Raw genomic sequence first — 19,621 nt, 5'->3', positions numbered from 1 at the left:
AAGAATTGTGTATGATTTTGCTAGCACATTCACAATTTTTAACATTTTCTTTTTTTCTTTTTTCTTTTTTTTCTTTTTTTTGGCCAGTCCTGGGCCTTGGACTCAGGGCCTGAGCACTGTCCCTGGCTTCCTTTTGCTCAAGGCTAGCACTCTGCCACTTGAGCCACAGCGCCACTTCTGGCCATTTTCTGTATATGTGGTGCTGGGGAATCAAACCCAGGGCCTCCTGTATACGAGGCAAGCTCTCTTGCCACTAGGCCATATCCCCAGCCCCAATTTTTAACATTTTCACCTCACTTTTATTTCCAGTCCTACTAGTGAGTTTTATATATTCTTGCATATTTTTGTTGTTCATCAATGACTCAAGCATTTGGACAGAAAGAACACTTTTGGATCTCCTGTGGAAGATGTCTTCAGGAGATATGGTCCCTTAATTGTGCTTGTATAGGAACATCTTTGTCCTTTCATCCTTCAATTCTACAGAATGTCTTTGCTTGTCACAGTAACCTTGGTAAATTATTTATCCTTTTTATCTTTAATGCTGTAAAGATCTGCTGCCATGTATGCTTTCGTGGCTTCTATGGATTCTACTAAGGAGTCAGCAATTAGGGAAACAGAAGAACAGTTACTGCTATAGGTTCCATTTCTCTTCCAGTCTAGAGAATCCCCCCCACACGCACACACATACACATACACACTCATGTTACTTGAGAGTTTGATCATAAGACAGCTTTACAAGTGTAGATGTCATGGTCAAATATTTGATTAATCATTAATCTCTACCTATTCCATAATGTATCATTGCCTACATTAAGAATTTAAAATTCTGTCATTGCCTTTTCACTTCAAGTATTTGAAATCTTTGGCATTCTCAACCATTTACTAAATCCTCAAAAACACTAATATTTGCTTTCTCGATTTCTGTTGCCAACTTTTGACCAATTTTTTTTCCACATGTCTTCTTTCTTGCTTGCAGGTTCTCCCTATATGTATGTATGTATTCATTTAGATTTTCTTCAAGCTTACTATAGTTTCTCTGTTTAAAGGACATCACTTACACAAGAGGCTTCTGTTCTGAAATTTCAAATATGCCAACAGTCTATGTTACTTGTATTTCCATCTTGCCTCCATTGTTTTCTTTTTAAAAACAATGTGTGTTGATTCAGTACTAATTTTGGTAGAATGTCTGTATGCACAATCATGCCATTGCAAAAACAGACAGGGCAACGAGAAAGCAAAGTACTTTGATACTCATTATTCCTCTGTGTTCTTTCCTTTCCAGGATCTCAAACTAAAATTTGGGAAAATGGTAGCAATTAGTGCATTTTACAATGGTCATCTTAGGGTTTGGGGACTTCAATATAAAGCTTGCTCACAACTCTTTCCTCATCCCTCATGTTGAACTTTTCTCTCTCCATGATGAGTTCCTGCAATTGGATGCATCTCTTTGGTTTTGTTACATAAATAAGAATGAAACTCTCTCACCTGATATTTGAGTGCTTGTGCTGGTTGATATTGCAGGAAGAGCTGTTCAATATGTTGGGTCTTTGAGCAGAGCTTAATATAGAATCTTCCTGAAATGACACTTTATTTCTTATAGATGAATTTAAATTGAAGATTTATTACTTAGCCTGGACTGCCATATAACCACATTACATAAACTAGATAACTGAAAACACAAGATTTTTCACACAGGTTGAGGTAGTTACTCCAAGATAAAGCAATAGAATATTTTGTGTCTCATGAAAGACTATTCCATGTTTAATGGACAGCATTAGTGTTTGCTGTGGTGCATTTGGTGGTGGGGATATAAGCAAGAAATCTCTTGAGTATGTTTCTGAATTTCATGCATGACAAATTCCCTTCATGTCCTTAGTTAATCCAATATACAAACATAAGACACTGCATATGCATTTCGTCCTAATTGGGGGTAATGCTTTAACATATTCATTAGTACAGAAGCAAGAATTTAGTCCATCAAATTCATAAGTTTTAATTTTCTATGTTCAGTTACAGGTTTATCTTCAACAACTAACAGTTTGTTTTGGCTTTGACTTTTGCTATTGAAGAGGTAAATGGGAACCCTGGTCTTTTACATAACTTGACTCTGGGGTTTAATATCTGTAATGCTCGCATGGAAGCTTGGAAAATATTTAAAAATCCATTCATGAGCCCCTTTGGGAATGACAACATTCCAAACTACTCTTGTGTGGGAGACAGCAAGTCTATAGCAATCCTTAGAGGACCATCCAGATTATTATCTGCCCAGACTGGTATATTGCTAGACCTATACAAGTTTCCACAGGTGAGGGTGGAAGGAGCGAAAGGATACTGAAAAGTGTATAATTTGGTGCAATTTCAGATATTAGAAGAGAATAAGAAGAACGGATTTATGAACCTATCAAATTTTTTTATATCGAAGAGTAACTCTTCAGGATACTGCCATTGTTTGAAAAGGGAATGGAAACGTTAGAACAGACAAATGATTTATTTGGACTTTAACCCTTGTCAATAACTTTGTTAAAAAATTAGGAAATGGAAAACGGCTTTAAAGTACAAAGACATGTTGAGCTAAGTACTGATGGCTCACAACTGGAAACCTAGCTACTAAAAAGACTTAACTCTGACTAATCAACAAAAATCAGGAAGTCCTATGTGGTTCAAGTGTTAGAGAGCTAGCCTTGAGGGAGAAAGCCAAGGAAGTACCGGAGGCCTGAGTTTATGCCGCTACACTAGTACACACACACATACACACACACACGTACATGTCCACATACATGGGCAAGATATGTTGAATGAAGTAAGTCAGGCTCACAAAGAGAAAATTGGCATGTAATCCCACATATGTGAAAGTTAAATGTAAAATATGAACATGTAATATGAAATAAATGTACAACATACATATATCCATTTACATATATTCTTGATTAATCTGTAAAGTGTTGTACACAGAGGGGTGGAATTCCATGGTATAACCACTCTGATCAACTAACAGACATTGTAGAAAATGGACACCAGAAAATTGAAGCATTGCTTATTGAGGGGGTGGTTTTAAGGTGGTGTGCAAAGGGGCAGAGGAATAAGGATTAGATAGGTGGGAAAATACAACATATCTACTTATTTATGGATCGATTGATCCCTCAATCTATTGATCAATCAATATGTGTGTCTGTGTATTAGTGTGTGTGAAAATGGACTTAGGAAAGTCAAGGAAATGGGTGGGGTTGATATAGATGGGAAGAGCTGGCAGAAACAGTGACAAAGATCAATGGGCACTGTATGAGCATATTGAAATGTTGTACAACTGTTTAAAACAATTTTAAAATATTTAAACTAAAAGAAAAATCTACCTTCCCCCTATTTCAAGTGGTCATTTATATACATCATGACTTAGATTATGATTAGAAATGAAGATTAGAAATCTTCTCATTTATGGAGCATCTAATTTCCATCCCCTTTAGCTTACCTTTGGGCCTTTTGATCATGACTTGCGTGACCATAACAATTTTCCTGCTCTCTATCAGATGGCCTCAAAAGACACATCCATAGAAAGTGCCATAATCTCCATACTCTTTCATTTCAGCTGGAATTGGGTGGGACTGTTTACAAGAAGAGAATGGTTTGTGGACTCTTACTGAACTGAAAGAAGAGATGGCCAAGAATAGAATTTGTATTGACTTTGAGCTAGCAATTCCAACCTCTGGCCTGGCATATGTTTTTAAAGTCATAACACTTTATAAAAGCATTAATAAATCTTCAGCAAATGTCCTCATCATACATGGTGATAATGAACTCTTACTAGGTATGATGAGGAATAGTGAACACTTTTTAATAAAAGGCAAAGTTCGTATCTTGAACACACAGGAGTTTACCATGAGGAGGAGATATTTCATGCGATGTTCATTACAAGTACCTCTCATTTTTTTACACCATCATCCGGATGTTTCTGGATACACAGATGTTGTCAAGTCAGCTAACCCTTCTAAATACCCTGAAGACTTTTTCCTTGATTGGCGGTGGTTCCTCTCTTTTAGTTGCTCAGATTCCGGGTCTGACTGTGTAACATGGGAGAACTGTCCTCATGATGCTTCCTTGGATTGGTTGCCTCAGCACATTTTTAACATGACTATGACTGGACACAGTTGCAATATATACAACACTGTGTATGCTGTGGCCCAGGCTCTCCATGAGATGTGTCTTCATCAAACAGAAACACAAACAGTGGGAAATAGGAAAGGGACAGTGCCTTTGCCTGCACAGGTAAGGCCTTCTGTGTTGGACGGCACACACCATGAACAACAGTCTCTTCCCAGGTAGTTTCCTTACAATATGGAATTTAAGTGTTTTAGGTATGTTTCCAAGATCCAAAAAATAATATTTGTTAAATGTCTGTGAGCTACTCTAGACATGTATTTTTGTGCTCTTCAGGAAAAGCAGGCCAGGAAAAAGATCAAGTGAGTTATTTTATAAGTTATTTTAGACAAATAGCCTCAACATATTCATAGCAGATGTTCTGACAACTGTAAATTCACCTTTTCCCTATGAGTTTCTTTTGAAATAGCAGAATTATCCATATTTTTATGAGGGAACTAGTTTCATTCTACTTCATGAATTAAATTTTTTTAATTCAAAAATATTGTTGTAAAGGTGATATACAAAGGGCTTACAGTTACATGAGTAAGGTGATGAATATATTTCTTTTTTTCATGGTAATATTTTTTCTTATTTATTGTCAAAGTGATGTACAGAGAGGTTACAGTTTCATACGTTAGGCATTGGATACATTTCTTATACTGTTTGTTACCTCCTCCCTCATTCCCCCCTCTCCCCTCCCCTTTTCCCTCTCCCCCCATGAGGTGTTCAGTTGGTTTATACCAAACAGTTTTGCAAGTATTGCTTTTGTAGTCATTTGTCCTATTATCCTGTGTCTCTCAATTTTGGTATTCCCTTTCGGTTTTCTAGTTCTAATACCAGTATATACAATTTCCAATGTACTCAGATAAGATAAAGTGATAGAGCAGGTACAACCACAGGAAGGGAATACAAGAAGATCATCAACAATAGACGCTGAAGTTTCACATGGCATGTTCAAAATAATAACAACAATGATATATCACTCATTTCCATAACATGGAGTTCATTTTACTTAGCATTGTCTTATACGTGCATTAAATTTTTACCAGGCTCAAACTAGCAACATTCATAAAATCAGTGATTGTAGCAAACTGTAGTTAGGCAACTGAGAATCATCTCATTCATGAATATTTAGATGGACTGGCTTTCTCTTGAAAAGACATTATTTATTCCTTTGTTGAGTGACCAGGATTCAGCAGGATTATTTTTATTCCTCCATAGATTTTCTTCTGGTATACTTCATTAGGTGGCTATGCTATTGCAGCATTCTGAATCAGAAATTAAAGGCAATCAGGAAATTTTTTGTTCAGGTTTTCTGTTTTAACTTGGGATAGATTTTACCAAAAATGATATATCTCTTTTAGGTGTACCCTTTTCTGAAGAACATTCAGGTTCACAATCCTGCTGGAGATCAGGTGATTTTGGATGAGAAAAGGCAAATTGAAGGCAGAGTATGACATTGTAAAGATTTGGAATTTCTCAGAAGGTCTTGAACTGGAGGTGAAAGTAGGAGTTTTCTCCATATGCTCATTAATTGTCTTTATCTGTTGAAATGGTACACTGGGCCATAGCATCTACAGAGGTGGGTTGGATTTAATTGTGATGATTTTAAGGACATATAAGTAAGCAAAATTCACCCTTCAAAAGTATATCTGTTTGGATGCCTGCAACCTACACCAGTAATACTAGCTGCTTAGTTGGCTGTGATACAATTATTATGGTTTGAAGGTAGCCCAAGCAAGAATGGCTGTGAGATGATTATCATCATGCAACCACCAAAGAAACAGGGCTGGACCTTAGTGACTCATTCCTGCAATGCTATCTTCTCAGGAGATAGACATCCTCAGATCTGAGATTACTGATCTGTGTGAAACCCAACCTGGCAGATAAGTCTTTGGGACTATTATCTCAACTGACAAACAAAAACCTCAGGTGGAACTGTGGATCAAGTTGTAGAGTACAAACCTTGAGCAAAACAAAAGCCCAAGGACAATGCACATACCTTGAGAGCAAACCCCAGGAACAGCACCAAAATAAAAAGGAAATTAACAGGTTCCCGAGGAAGACAGTGGAGGAGAGGCAGAGCCCTTGCAGAGCTCCCTCCAATATCGTAGTTTTCTCACCCCATAGAAACTGTTACTCCTAGAAAGACAGCCAAAGTAAGTTCTAACAGTACAGGGATTCTGAACAGGAAGGAAAAATCGACTTTGCTGGTCTGAAAACACAGATTTGAGCTCCGGACGGCATCCCGCTGCCTCGCCAGTGCCAGCTCCGGCACAGTGCCCAGCACAGCCCCCCCCCCCGGCACTCTGCACAGCTAAAGCGTTAAATACTCCAGACGGCAGCTGAGCACGGAGGACCTGACATCGCAGAGACAGCGTGCTGGTAGACTGGCATTCCCAATTCAAATGGGCAGAAGAAACACAAGAAAGATGGCAAACAATGAAGTCTTATCCCCCACTCAAAACAAGCAGGAAGCAGAGCAGTCAATCAAAAACATAGAAGAAACCCCCCAAAATGCCCTACAAAGTCTACTGATAAACATGATAAATGAAAAGTTTGAATCTCTTCAGTCAATTATGTTAGAGCATGAGGAGGCAAAGCAAAAATTAATGGAGAATTTCATGGCATCCACAAATAGAAAGATAAATGAGCTTCAAGAGTAAAATGAAAAGATACCTACCCAGCTTAAAGATTTGAGAGACAACTCTCAAAACCAAAGTAATGAAGTTAATGAAGTAAAGAAGTCCATACAGGACCTAAGAAATGACATGGAAATCATCAGGAAAGACCAGTCAGAAGGAAAAGAGATTCGAAATCAAGTAGCTAGCCTACAGTCCCGACTAACTGAAGCAGAGGATCGAATCTCAGGAGCTGAAGATTCCTTAGATTCTATGGAGAAAGATCAAAAATCAATACAAATCCAGTCCAAGCAACAAAACAGATCACTACAGGAGATTCAAGACACGATCAGGAAGCCCAATTTAAGGATAATAGGTATTGAGGAAAACTTGGAGAAAGAGGTTAATGGGATAGGCAACCTATTTAACAGAATATTAGCTGAGAACTTCCCAAACATCCAGAAGGAAAGGCCTATACAGATACAAGAAGCATTTAGAACCCCAAATCGACCAGACCAGAATAGGACTTCCCACCGACACATTGTGATAAAAACAGCTTCAGCAGAGTGCAAGGAAAAAATACTCAAAGCTGTTAGGGCAAAGAAAACAATCACATATAAAGGAAAAGCAATCAGAATTACCCCAGACTTCTCAGCAGAGACCATGAAAGCAAGGAGAGCCTGGAATGAAGTATACCAAACTCTAAATAAAAATAACTACCAACCAAGAATTCTGTACCCAGCCAAACTCTCCTTCATAGCTGAAGGTCAAATAAAAGTCTTCCACAATAAGGAAAAACTGAAACAATATATCTCCACCAAACCAGCTTTACACAAAATCCTTAAAGATGTACTATACAGGGAAAATAATCAAGATCCCAACACAGACAGAGAAATGAACCCTAATTAGTAAACACTAGATCAAGAAATGGGAAGACACAGCTTTAAACAAGATAGTGATAATGAAAGGAACAAACGATCACCTCTCAATCCTAACTGTCAACATTAATGGACTTAATTCGCCAATCAAATGACATAGGCTCATAAGTTGGATCAAAAATCAAGATCCATCTTTCTGCTGCCTCCAAGAGACACATCTATCAAGCAAAAGTAAACATCTTCTAAAAGTGAAAGGCTGGAAACAAATCTATCAAGCAAATGGCCCCCATAAGCAGGCTGGAGTTGCAATCCTAGTATCAGTCAAAATTGACTTCAAATTGAAAAAGGTAAGAAGAGACAAAGAAGGTTACTACATACTAGTAAAAGGATCTCTCCAACAGGAAGAAATAACCATCCTAAATATCTACACACCAAATGCAGGAGCACCCAATTTCATCAAACAAACACTACTGGCTCTAAAAACATTCATAGACCCAAACACAATGATAGTGGGGGACTTTAACACTCCACTATCACTCTGGACAGATCAACACGCCAAAAACTGAACAAAGAAACCACAGAACTAAACAATTGTATAGACCAACTAGACTTAATCGACATATACAGAATATTCCACCCAGCAAGGACAGAATACACATTCTTTTCAGCAACACATGGAACATTCTCCAAAATAGATCACATCTTAGGGCACAAAGAAAATCTGTACAAATTCAGAAGTATCAAAATCATTCCCTGTATTCTCTCAGACCACAATGGAATAAAATTAGAGCTCAACTCATTCAGCCACCACAGAAAATCCCACAATTCATGGAGACTAAAGAACACACTGCTGAACTATCAGTGGATCATTGAAGAAATTAAAATGGAAATTCAAATGTTTATGGACTGCAACCAAGTTGAGGACATAATGTACCAGATCCTTTGGGACACAGCAAAGGCAGTACTCAGAGGAAAATTTATATCTCTGAGTACATACATCAACAAACTGGAGAAACAGAAACTCAGTAATTTAAGGAAGCACCTTAATTTTCTGGAGCAAGAACAGCAAGCCAAACCCCAAGTCAATAGATGGAAGCAAATAATTAAAATCAAATCAGAATTAAATCAATTAGAGATGAAAAAAACCATCGAAAGAATCAACAAAACAAAGAGTTGGTTCTTTGAAAAAATCAACAAGACCCCTGGCAAACCTGACCAAAAAAAAGAAGGCAGCACACTCAAATAAACAAGATAAGAGATGAAACAGGTAGAATCACCACAGAAATAACCGAAATTCAGAACATAATAAGGGACTATTTTGCAAACCTTTATGCCAACAAATTCGAGAACTTGGAAGAAATGGATGATTTCCTAGAAAAAATTGATACCCCCAACTCAACCATGAAGATTTAAACCTTCTACACAGACCCATATCCAGTATTGAAATAGAAATGGCAATAAATGATCTCCCATCCAAGAAAAGCCCAGGTCCAGACAGATTCACCGCAGAATTCTACAAGGCCTTCAAAACAGAACTCACCCCAATATTTCTCAAACTCTTCAATGAAATTGAAAGAGAACGTTCATTACCAGACTCATTTTATGAAGCCAGTATGACCCTCATCACAAAACCAGGCAGAGACTCATCACGGAAAGAGGACTACAGACCAATCTCCCTGATGAACATAGATGCAAAAATTCTCAACAAAATTCTGGCCAATCGACTTCAACAGGTCATCAAAAAAATCATATACCACGATCAAACTGGTTTCATCCCAGGGATGCAAAGCTGGTTTAATATACGCAAGTCAATTAATGTAATCCACCACATCAACCGGAGCAAGCTAAAGAACCACATGGTTTTATCGCTGGATGCGGACAAAGTGTTTGATTAAATCCAGCACCCATTTATGCTAAAAGCCCTGGAAAAACTGGGATCGCAGGGAACATTCCTGAATGTAATCAAGGCAGTTTATGACAAACCAAGAGCAAGCATAACTCTAAATGGTGAAAAACTAAAGCCATTTCCTTTAAAATCAGGAACAAGGCTGGGATGTCCAATTTCTCCCCTGCTCTTCAACATAGTACAAGAATTCCTAGCCAGAGCAATTAGGCAAGGAGAGAATATAAAGGGGATCCAAATAGGAAAAGATGAAGTAAAACTTTCTCTCTTCGCAGATGACATGATCCTATACCTAAAGAATCCCATAGACTCTACCCCCAAGCTACTAGAGCTGATCCAAAACTTTGGCAAAGTTGCAGGATATAAAATAAACCTTCAAAAATTAATGGCCTTTCTCTATGCTAACAACCCGAAGACAGAGGCTGAAATCAGGAAAGCAACTCCTTTTGCAATAGCCCCCCAAAACATAAAATACCTAGGAATAACCTTAACCAAAGAAGTAAAAGACCTCTTTGATGAGAACTTTAAAAGCTTGAAAAATGAAATTAAGTCAGAACTAAGAAAATGGAAAAACCTCCCATGCTCCTGGATTGGGAGGATTAATATAATCAAAATGGCAATATTGCCAAAGGCTATCTACAAATTCAATGCAATACCCATTAATATCCCAACACCATTCTTTAATGAAATAGAGGAAGCAATCCAGAAATTCATATGGAACAATGAAAGACCTAGAATAGCAAAAACACTCCTAAGCAGAAAGAACAGTGCTGGAGGAATTACAATACTCAACTTCAAGCTGTATTATAAAGCTATAGTAATAAAAGACAGCTTGGTATTGGCAACGGAACAGGCCTGAAGACCAATGGAACAGAATTGAAGACCCAGAATTGAACCCATAGAACTACGCCTACTTAATCTTTGATAAAGGAGCTAAAACAATAGTATGGAAGAAAGATAGCCTCTTTAACAAGTGGTGCTGGCAAAACTGGCTCAACACATGCAACAAACTAAAACTAAATCCTTATATATCACCCTGCACCAAAATCAATTCCAAATGGATTAAAGACCTTGAAATCAAAACAGGCACCCTGAAAACTCTAAAGGAAGGAGTAGGAGAAACACTTGGGCTCCTTGGCACAGGACAGAACTTCCTTAACAAAGACCCTGAAAGGCTACAAATCAAAGAAAGGTTGGACAAATGGGACTGCATCAAACTGCAGAGCTTCTGCACGGCAAAGGACATAGCTCGCAAGATAAACAGAAAGCCCACAGACTGGGAGAAGATCTTTACCAGACATTCAACAGACAAAGGCCTCATCTCTAAAATATATGCAGAACTAAAAAAATTACCTTCTTCCAAAACAAAACCGCAAAGAACCAATAGCCCCCTCATCAAGTGGGCTAAAGACTTACAAAGAAACTTCTCTGATGAGGAAATGAGAATGGCCAAGAGACATATGAAAAAATGCTCTACATCACTGGCCATAAAGGAAATGCAAATCATAACAACATTGAGATTCCATCTCACCCCAGCAAGGATGTCATATATCAAGAAAACTAATAATAACAACTGTTGGAGGGGATGTGGCCAAAAGGGAACCCTACTTCATTGTTGATGGGAATGTAAACTGGTTCAGCCACTCTGGTAAGCAGTATGGAGATTCCTCAGAAGGCTCAATATAGAACTCCCCTATGACCCAGTAGCCCCACTTTTGGGTATCTATCCAAAAGCCCACAAACACAATCACAGTAATGCCACCAGCACAACAATGTTCATCGCAGCACAATTTGTCATAGCGAGAATCTGGAACCAACCCAGATGCCCCTCCGTAGACGAATGGATCAGGAAAATGTGGTACATTTACACAATGGAATTTTATGCCTCTATCAGAAAGAATGACATTGTTCCATTTGTAAGGAAATGGAAGGACTTGGAAAATGTTATACTAAGTGAAGTGAGCCAGACCCAAAGAAACATAGACTCTATGGCTTCCCTTATTGGGAATAATTAGTAGAGGTTTAGGCAAGCCATAGCAGAGCATCACAAGGCCCAATAGCTATACCCTTATGAACACATAAGATGATGCCAAGTTAAATGAACTCCATGTTATGGAAACAATTGTTATATCACAGTTGTAACTACTTTCAACTTCCTATGTGTATGTGTAGTTTCTATTATTGATGATGTTCTTGTATCACCTTCCTGTGGTTGTACCTACACTATGTAATCTTATCTGAGTATATTGGAAACCGTGTTTACTGTATTGGAAGTAGGAAATTCAAAGGGAATACCAAATTTGAGAGACACAGGGTAAAAAAAAAAGAGAAACAACTACAAAAGCAATACTTGCCAAACTGTTTGGTGTAAGTGAACTGAACACCTCGGGGGGGGGGGGGGAGGGAAAGGGGGGAGGGAGGGGGGCATGAGGGACAAGGTAACAAACAGTACAAGAAATGTATCCAATGCCTAACGTATGAAACTGTAACCTCTCTGTACATCAGTTTGATAATAAAAATTTGAAAAAAAAGGAAATTAACAGTCTCTAAATATCAATTAAAAATAGTGTCATAAAATATGAGTTGCATATTTATAGCAAGTTTTTAACACTGTGCCAAATTATCTAAGGAATCACTTTATGTGGTTTAAAGATTTGCTTCCTTCTGTGGAGGTTTCATTCAAGGGTTAGTTGTCCTGCTAGTCATCTTTGGCAGAGGAATCCTTGGGAATCTATCAGAAGATTCTCACTTTTGGCCACTGAAAAACTAAGTAGATATGATACATATGGGGATCATATACCTTATAAAAGGAATGTCTGTGCTCTACCTTAGAGCATACTGTTAAAGTTTCAAAGAGGATCCTCCATTCTTGCTGTTCACAATTTCATGGATGAGTAGGAGACAACATATTCAATGATGTTCCATAAGGCTTGCCAGTAGAGCTTACTTTCTAATCATTAATCTCTAATTTTAAAGGTCTCCCATTTCTCAATCATTCAAAAGACTAGAAATCAAGGGTATAGCCCATAAACCTTTTGTGATCGTGTGATTGGGAATCTATAACAGCATTCAATTCTTGACTGTACTTACGTGTATGGAAGTAATATGCTTTATAATCCAATATTTTAAAACAATGGATTTTTGGTGTATTACATAAAAGTTACTGACATATATCTGATTTTCCTCAGCCTCCCCACTCTGTCTGTAGTAAGAGTTGTGGTCCTGAATTCAGGAAATCCCCTCAGGAGGGAACGGCTGCCTATTGCTTTGATTGCACTCCTTGCTCAGAGAATGAGATGGCTAATGGGTCAGGTAAGTGCATGTCTTTGGGAGAAATTCATACTTTATCCCAACCCATGAAAGTCAGTTCAAATGTTGGATATTAGATTGCACAATCAACATTTTCTTTAACTGCCTTAATAATTTAATTGGGACCGTTGTTGGTATTTCTTTTTTAAAAAATCATGGCCTCTGATTTATATATAGGGTTATTTTTTTCTAGTCTGCTGTGTGTATGTTTACTCAGCTACTCATTTCTATAAGTTTAACTTCTATCATATTAAATGCAAAGCCTTTTAAAGAACAAAGACTCTATCTTCTTCAAGATTACCTTCTGACTACAAAGGAAACACAGATCCTGCACATGTTTACTTCCTAGTGCTTAGGCCTTTTCTTACAACAGAACAAGTGCTCAGGTTTGGGTTTGATGTAACAAGAAGGCACATAGCTCCTAAGAGTTACTTCCACTGTTCCTACAGTTGAGTAGAGACAAGTATAACAACTGCAGAAGGGCCACCATGTTCCAATCTATATTGTACAGAGAAGTAGAGAAATATGCAAGCCTTAGGCCCCACAATTTCGAATGAGGGGTTTGAATTGTAACCACAATTCTGAGGATTATGACAGCATAAAGAAAGGAAAAAGTTATTCGTGGATATTAGAAATGGCAAGAACTTAGATGCATGATTGTCGTGGCAAGTAAAAGAGCATCGATAAGACTGAAATATGAGGAATGAGTATGTAAACATGATGTAGACATAAAAATAATGTTAAAAGCATCTGGTAATACTCAATAATATTGACTTTATATTACTAATTATTAATATGTCAAAAATATCTCCATATAGGCATTTTCTAATTTCCTTTTAAGTACTACAAGGAGACTAATAGTCATTTGTCTCCCTCACCAGATATAGACCAGTGTGTGAAGTACCCAGATCATCAGTATGCCAACACACAGAGAAACCAGTGCCTCCCAAGAGCTGCAAGTTTCCTAGCTTATGGAGAGCCCTTGAGGATGGTCTCGGCTTGCATGGCTCTTTGCTTATCTACATTCACAGTAGTTGTTCTTCAAGTGTTTGTGAAACATCACAACACCCCTATTGTCAAGGCTACAACCAGGCTATCAGCTACATCCTGCTCATCTCCCTCATCTTCTGCTTCCTCTGTCCCCTGGTCTTTATTGGCCATCCCAACACAGTCACCTGCATTCTACAGCAAACCACATTTGGAGTTGCATTCACTGTAGCTGTTTCAGCTGTGTTGCCCAAAAGTATAACTGTGTTTCTGGCCTTCAAGGTCACTTCTCTAGGGAGTACAATGAGGTAGCTGCTGGTATCAGGGCCTCCTAACATCACCATTCCCATCTGTACCTGAATCCAGGTGACACTCTGTATACTCTGGCTGGCAACCTTTCCTCCCTTCATTGATGCAGATACCCATCCTGAACATGGCATCATCATCATCCTGCGTAACAAGGGCTCCCTCATTGCTTTCTATTGTGTCTTGGGATTCCTGGACTCCCTGGCCCTGGCCAGCTTCCCTGTGGCTTTCCTGGCCAGGAACCTGCCTGACACCTTCAATGAAGCCAAGTTCCTGACCTTCAGCATGCTGGTGTTCTGCTGTGTGTGGCTCAGCTGCCTGCCTGTCTACCACAGTGCCAAGGGGAAGTTCATGATGGCTGTGGAGGTCTTCTCCATCTTGGCCTCCAGTGCAAGGCTCCTGGGCTGCATCTTTACCCAAAAATTGTCAGCATGGTTTCAGGGATAAAAGACATAGAAGTAGAGATAAGCATTGTTAAGACTAAACTTATATATTTGATTACTGTATACAATTTCTGAGTTAAATCTATAGTCATCTTGTGGATACCTAAGACCGTAACCCAAATCTCCTGTACTCATATTAATATACCCCTTTGTAAAATGCAAAACTGTTATTTGTTAAATATAAAAGTACAAAATCTAATTCCATGCTGTACTTAACAGTCTTAGTCTGATGACTATTTTGCTACTATGTCACCTCAAACTTCTCATTTTATGGGTATCTTAAATCACACCATTTGATTTATACTTGCTTCTTAGTAAGGATGTCTTTTGATTGGTCTGTTATGTGAATGTCTGCAGTCCTGTATAATTTATTATGTCAAAGTGTATAATTTGTCTTTTCCTATCGAGTGTGTATACTTCTAGACATACATATTCTAGTTACAATAAATGGAAAAAATCATGCATTGCGTGTTTCTTTGGGTCCGGTTTACTTTGATTAAAATAATTTTTTCCATGTTTCTATTTCCTTCCAGATAGTACATAGCATTTTTTCTGATGGAAGCTTAAAATTCCATTGTGTATGTATACACAACTAATAAATTGGCAAATAGTAAAGGTACGTCTCAGAAGCAGAATTATAAATGTCTAAACAAATGCACAATGATATACTCAACATCCTTAGTGAATGGGAATGCAAAGCCAAATGGCACTGAATTTTATCTCACTCTAGTGGCAATGTCTATCATTAAGAAGACTAATTTAAAAATGCTGCCAAGTATAAAGGGAAAAAGGACACGTGTACACAGGTTCATAGGAATGTAATTCCATATACATAGTAGGGAAATAATTATGTAGCTTTAACATATGAAACAGTGAGACAACCTTGTGAGGCTGAGGCCCATTGCATGCATACATGGACAGATCTAAATAAACCTGCTGTACAGCTAACACATACTACTAAGAATTGTTAAATTTAGTGATAAAATACTATATAATATAACAAATATAAAAGTTAAAAAAAAAGACGAGGGGCTGGGGATATGGCCTAGTGGCAAGAGAGCTTGCCTCGTAGACATGAGGCCCTGGGTTCAATTCCCCAGCACCACATATACAGAAAACGGCCAGAAGTGGCGCTGTGGCTCAAGTGGCAGAGTGCTAGCCTTGAGCAAAAGGAAGCCAGGGACAGTGCTCAGGCCCTGAGTTCAAGGTCCAGGACTGGCCAAAAAAAAAAAAAAAGACAAGGGGCAGAAGCATTTGGGAAAAGGACTGCTTGCATTCAGTCTACCCCTAGCACTCCTGCACAGACCCCTTCTCTGTTGAGAAGAACAGAAATGCATTTGTAAAGGTGTTAGCCTTGATATTCCTAGGACCTTCAAAGAGCATTATGTTCCTCCAGGTCTCTAAATGGAGCAACAACTTGTCCAGGTCAGAGACAGACCATATTGATTCATATGAGACCAAGTTTTCATTCCTTCTATCCATCCATCTTTTTACTTCTTTCTTTCTTCCTCTTTTACTGTACTTCCTCCTTCTCTCCTTCCCTCCCTCCCTCCCTTCCTTCCTCCCTCCCTTCCTCCCTCCTTCCCTCCCTCTCTTCCTTTTCTTTTGTACCAGTTCCTGGGATTGAACTTCAGGGCCTGGCTACTTTTCCTTACGTTTTTAATTTTTGCAAGGCTGTCACTTTACCACTTGAACCATACCTGTAACTCTAGATTTTTGCTCATTAATTGGACATAAGATTCCCATAGACTTTTCTATCTGGGCTGGCTTTAAACCAGTATCCTCAGATCTTAGCCTCCTGAGTAGCTAGGATTATAGGTGTGAGTTACTGCCTGGGCCTGTTCCAATATAGTACTCTGAAGGGAGAGATTGGGAGAAATCTTGGGGTTTTCAATGTGGCTATCAGATGAATGATTCTGAACTACAGGGTGGAGATGGATTTATGTGGAATCAATACAGATTTGGCTCCCCATCTTTAAGTGTAAGAAAGCTAAGCAGTTCATTTCTCGGTATCAAGCCTAAATTCCATTCTGAGTGTCAATATTTTTGTTGCCAAGTTTTGGGATTTATCTCCCTTCTTTCCCTATGTGACCCTGGAGGCTTGAGTAATAATGTCCACCAAGTGGTGATGGGGCTTTAGTGCCCATCAGAAGGCCACGGTGTCTCGGTGTACTGGGTGCAGGTCTTGCCACCTCTGGGCAAGTTGAAATCATTCACAGAATACCTGCGTCCTCTGAATGTACCTAATGCACTCAATCTCAATGGATGATCTCAGCATACAGTGACAAGCACATGACAAGGCACACACAAAGAGTTACAACACAAGCCGAGCACAGGTGCCTCCATGCGTGAAATCCTAGTTACTCAAGAGGCTGAGATGTGAGGATAGTGATTCAAAGGCAGCTGGGGCAAGAAAGGCCATGGGACTCTTATCTACAATGAACCACCAGTAAACTGGATGTGGAGCTGTGGCTCAAAGAGGTAGAGGGCTTAACCTTGAGCAAAAAAGATCAGGAACAGTGCTCAGGTGCTGAGTTCAAGCCCCACAACCAACAACAACAGACAATAACAAGAGAACACATTTTAGTGAGGGTAAATTATAAGGAGGTCAACCTAGAAACTTCTTGATGCCTGTAGCAGATCTGCTGTCTGGATCTTATCTGTTCAGTTCCTGGAACTGAAATAAGGATACTGGTCTAAGTAGCATTATCTTGTCCTCACCACAATCCTAGTATCTTGCTCGGTGGTGGGGCTTTTCAACCAGCTTCAAAGAGTCTAGAGGTGACAAGGAGTCTAGAGGTGATACAGGCTGTTCTTTGAACTGTATATGTGTCATGCTGTTTGGCCCCACGATAGTCTTGCTACAGAGAATGCTCACCCCAATTGTCCCCCTAGATGGTGTTCATTACTAGCTCCTGAGTGGTCTACTCCATGGTTTGCTTTTGATGGGCTTGGTCCTCACTCCAAATATATGGGTTTTGCCTTGAAAAGCTCGATGCAAGCCACTTTCTGGGCTGCAGGCCTTTGGGACAGAAGTCTTCCTGCAGTTATAGGCTTTTTAATAAAGACTCCCAGTTCAGCCTCTCAAGACGTGGCTTCTCTGTATCTTGCAAATGAATTCCCACAGAACAGAATCTAGTGGACTCTGTCTCCTCCTTGTCTCTCCCCTCCCCTCCACCCTGGCCTCCAATTTTACCCCCTTGTCCTCCAGAAATTCAACTTGTCATGCCGGGAACTACAGCCATCTCCACAGACAGAACCTGCAAAAGAAAATTTTGAAGCATCCTCCTCTATTGGCAGTTTGTTCAGGAACCTAGTGTTTGACATATGTGAATCATTCAAGCCACAGTCAGATGGGAGAAAGGAATTGTCGGGGTGCTACTACACAGAAGGGAGATGCTAGGTACAATTTCCAGCTATTCCACACACCAGTTGCAGCATCTTGCACCTATAAGACAAATAGACATAGTGCAGGTTAGAGAAAGAAGATTTATTACCTGGCAGCCAGGGAGAGTACAGCATTCAGCCTATTTTCAGACATACAGATAGGATCTTAGGCTTTGAATATGTAACTGGGGCAAGAGGTATAAGAATTATAATTTTCAAGCCAGTTGCTGGTGGCTCAGGCCTGTAACCCTGGATAATCAGGAGGCTGAGATCTGAGAATCAAGGTTTGAGACCTGCCCTGGCAGAAAAGTCCTTGAGACTCCTATGTACAATTAACCACCTACAAACCAGAAGTTGACATGTGGTTCAAACTGGTAAGGTGCTGTCTCTGAGCAAAAAGAGGCTTAGGGACAATGCCCAGGCCCTGAGTTCAAGCCCCAGTGGCACTGCCAAAAAAAATTGAATCTCAAAGTGATTGCTTCCTTTCATCCAACCTTGTAAAGCCTCCTTTCAAACAAAAAGCTATTTTAATTAAGTCCTACCTTTTAATGTTACATCCTGTAACAAATGTCTGATTTGGCCAGCTTGTGTGCCCTTTTTGATTGCATTTTTAGCCACATTAACTACAACTACCTAAGCCAAATTCTGTTAAAGTTTTACATTTAAAATGTATTTTTAAAAATAATTATCTTTAAGTGGTTGTATAGAAGCATTCCATTTAGCAAATGAATATAATGTGCTTTGATCCATGTTACCTCTTGAGAAAATGGGAGGGGGACCCTCATACTTGGCAACTAGAAAACTGAGACTCAGAATTGAATTTAGTTTTATATAAAGATATGAACGGATTGGCTCTTTCTTACACTCAAAGATGGGGAAGCAAATCTGTACTGATTCCACATAAATTAGTCTCCACTCTGTAGTGTGGAATCATTCATGTGATAGTCACACTGAAACCCCCTTATTTCTCCCCATATCTCCTTTCAGAGTACTTGGAACAGCTCCATGTGTACTTGATGTCAGCAGAAAGGTGGTGATTCCCACCTGTAATCCTAGCTACTCTGAGAGCTGTAACCTAATCAGCAAGAAAACAGAGGATGCCACAATTAATAAGCCACATCATAGCAGTCCCCTCCACAGGCTAGCAGCTGCACATAGACTTCCCAAATTGTGCATCTGGAAGCAGATCAGAGTTAAGTCTTTTAAAGACAAAAACCATATCCTTTCTGCCAATCAATGCTTTGTTTTTCAAAGCATATGCAGAAGCAAAACTGAGCAATAAATGTTGACTTACTCCCCTAAATACTAGGAGGCTGGAACATTTTGGGGGACTTTTCTTTTTTAGAAGCTGCTCAGCAAACAGCTTTTTGCGAAACCTGTTTGAGCAAACAACAGTTCTAGTGTCAGGGGCTTTTTTCCTTGGGGGACAAAATGGCATTACTTCTGCCAAGTTTCAGTCCATAACCTACATCATAGGAATACTAGTTTGAAGCCAGCCCAGATAGAAAGTCAATGGGATTCTAATGTGAATGCAAAAAGCTAGAAGTGGAGATGTGGCTCAAGTGGTAAAGTGCCAGCTTTGAGCTGAGTTCCATCTGCAATGTTAGCCTGGCATTGCCCTTTCCTCCTATTGGCCCACCAAGGGTCCTATTG

The 19,621-nt window shown here is 39.2% G+C and overlaps 1 long non-coding RNA gene across 1 annotated transcript; it reads left to right on the top strand.

Annotated features, from left to right (window-relative positions):
* The first annotated feature begins 5,693 nt into the window (after nucleotides 1-5,693).
* On the top strand, nucleotides 5,694-13,759 carry LOC125366764. Its single transcript, XR_007213969.1, has 3 exons — nucleotides 5,694-5,716; nucleotides 12,745-12,848; nucleotides 13,727-13,759. It is a non-coding gene; the product is annotated as an uncharacterized LOC125366764 (long non-coding RNA).
* Nucleotides 13,760-19,621: the final 5,862 nt, after the last annotated feature.

This window comes from Perognathus longimembris, chromosome 18, assembly GCF_023159225.1.
Source record: "Perognathus longimembris pacificus isolate PPM17 chromosome 18, ASM2315922v1, whole genome shotgun sequence".
Taxonomy (NCBI): Eukaryota; Metazoa; Chordata; class Mammalia; order Rodentia; family Heteromyidae; genus Perognathus; species Perognathus longimembris.
This window is presented reverse-complemented; position numbering and strand designations above follow the sequence as displayed.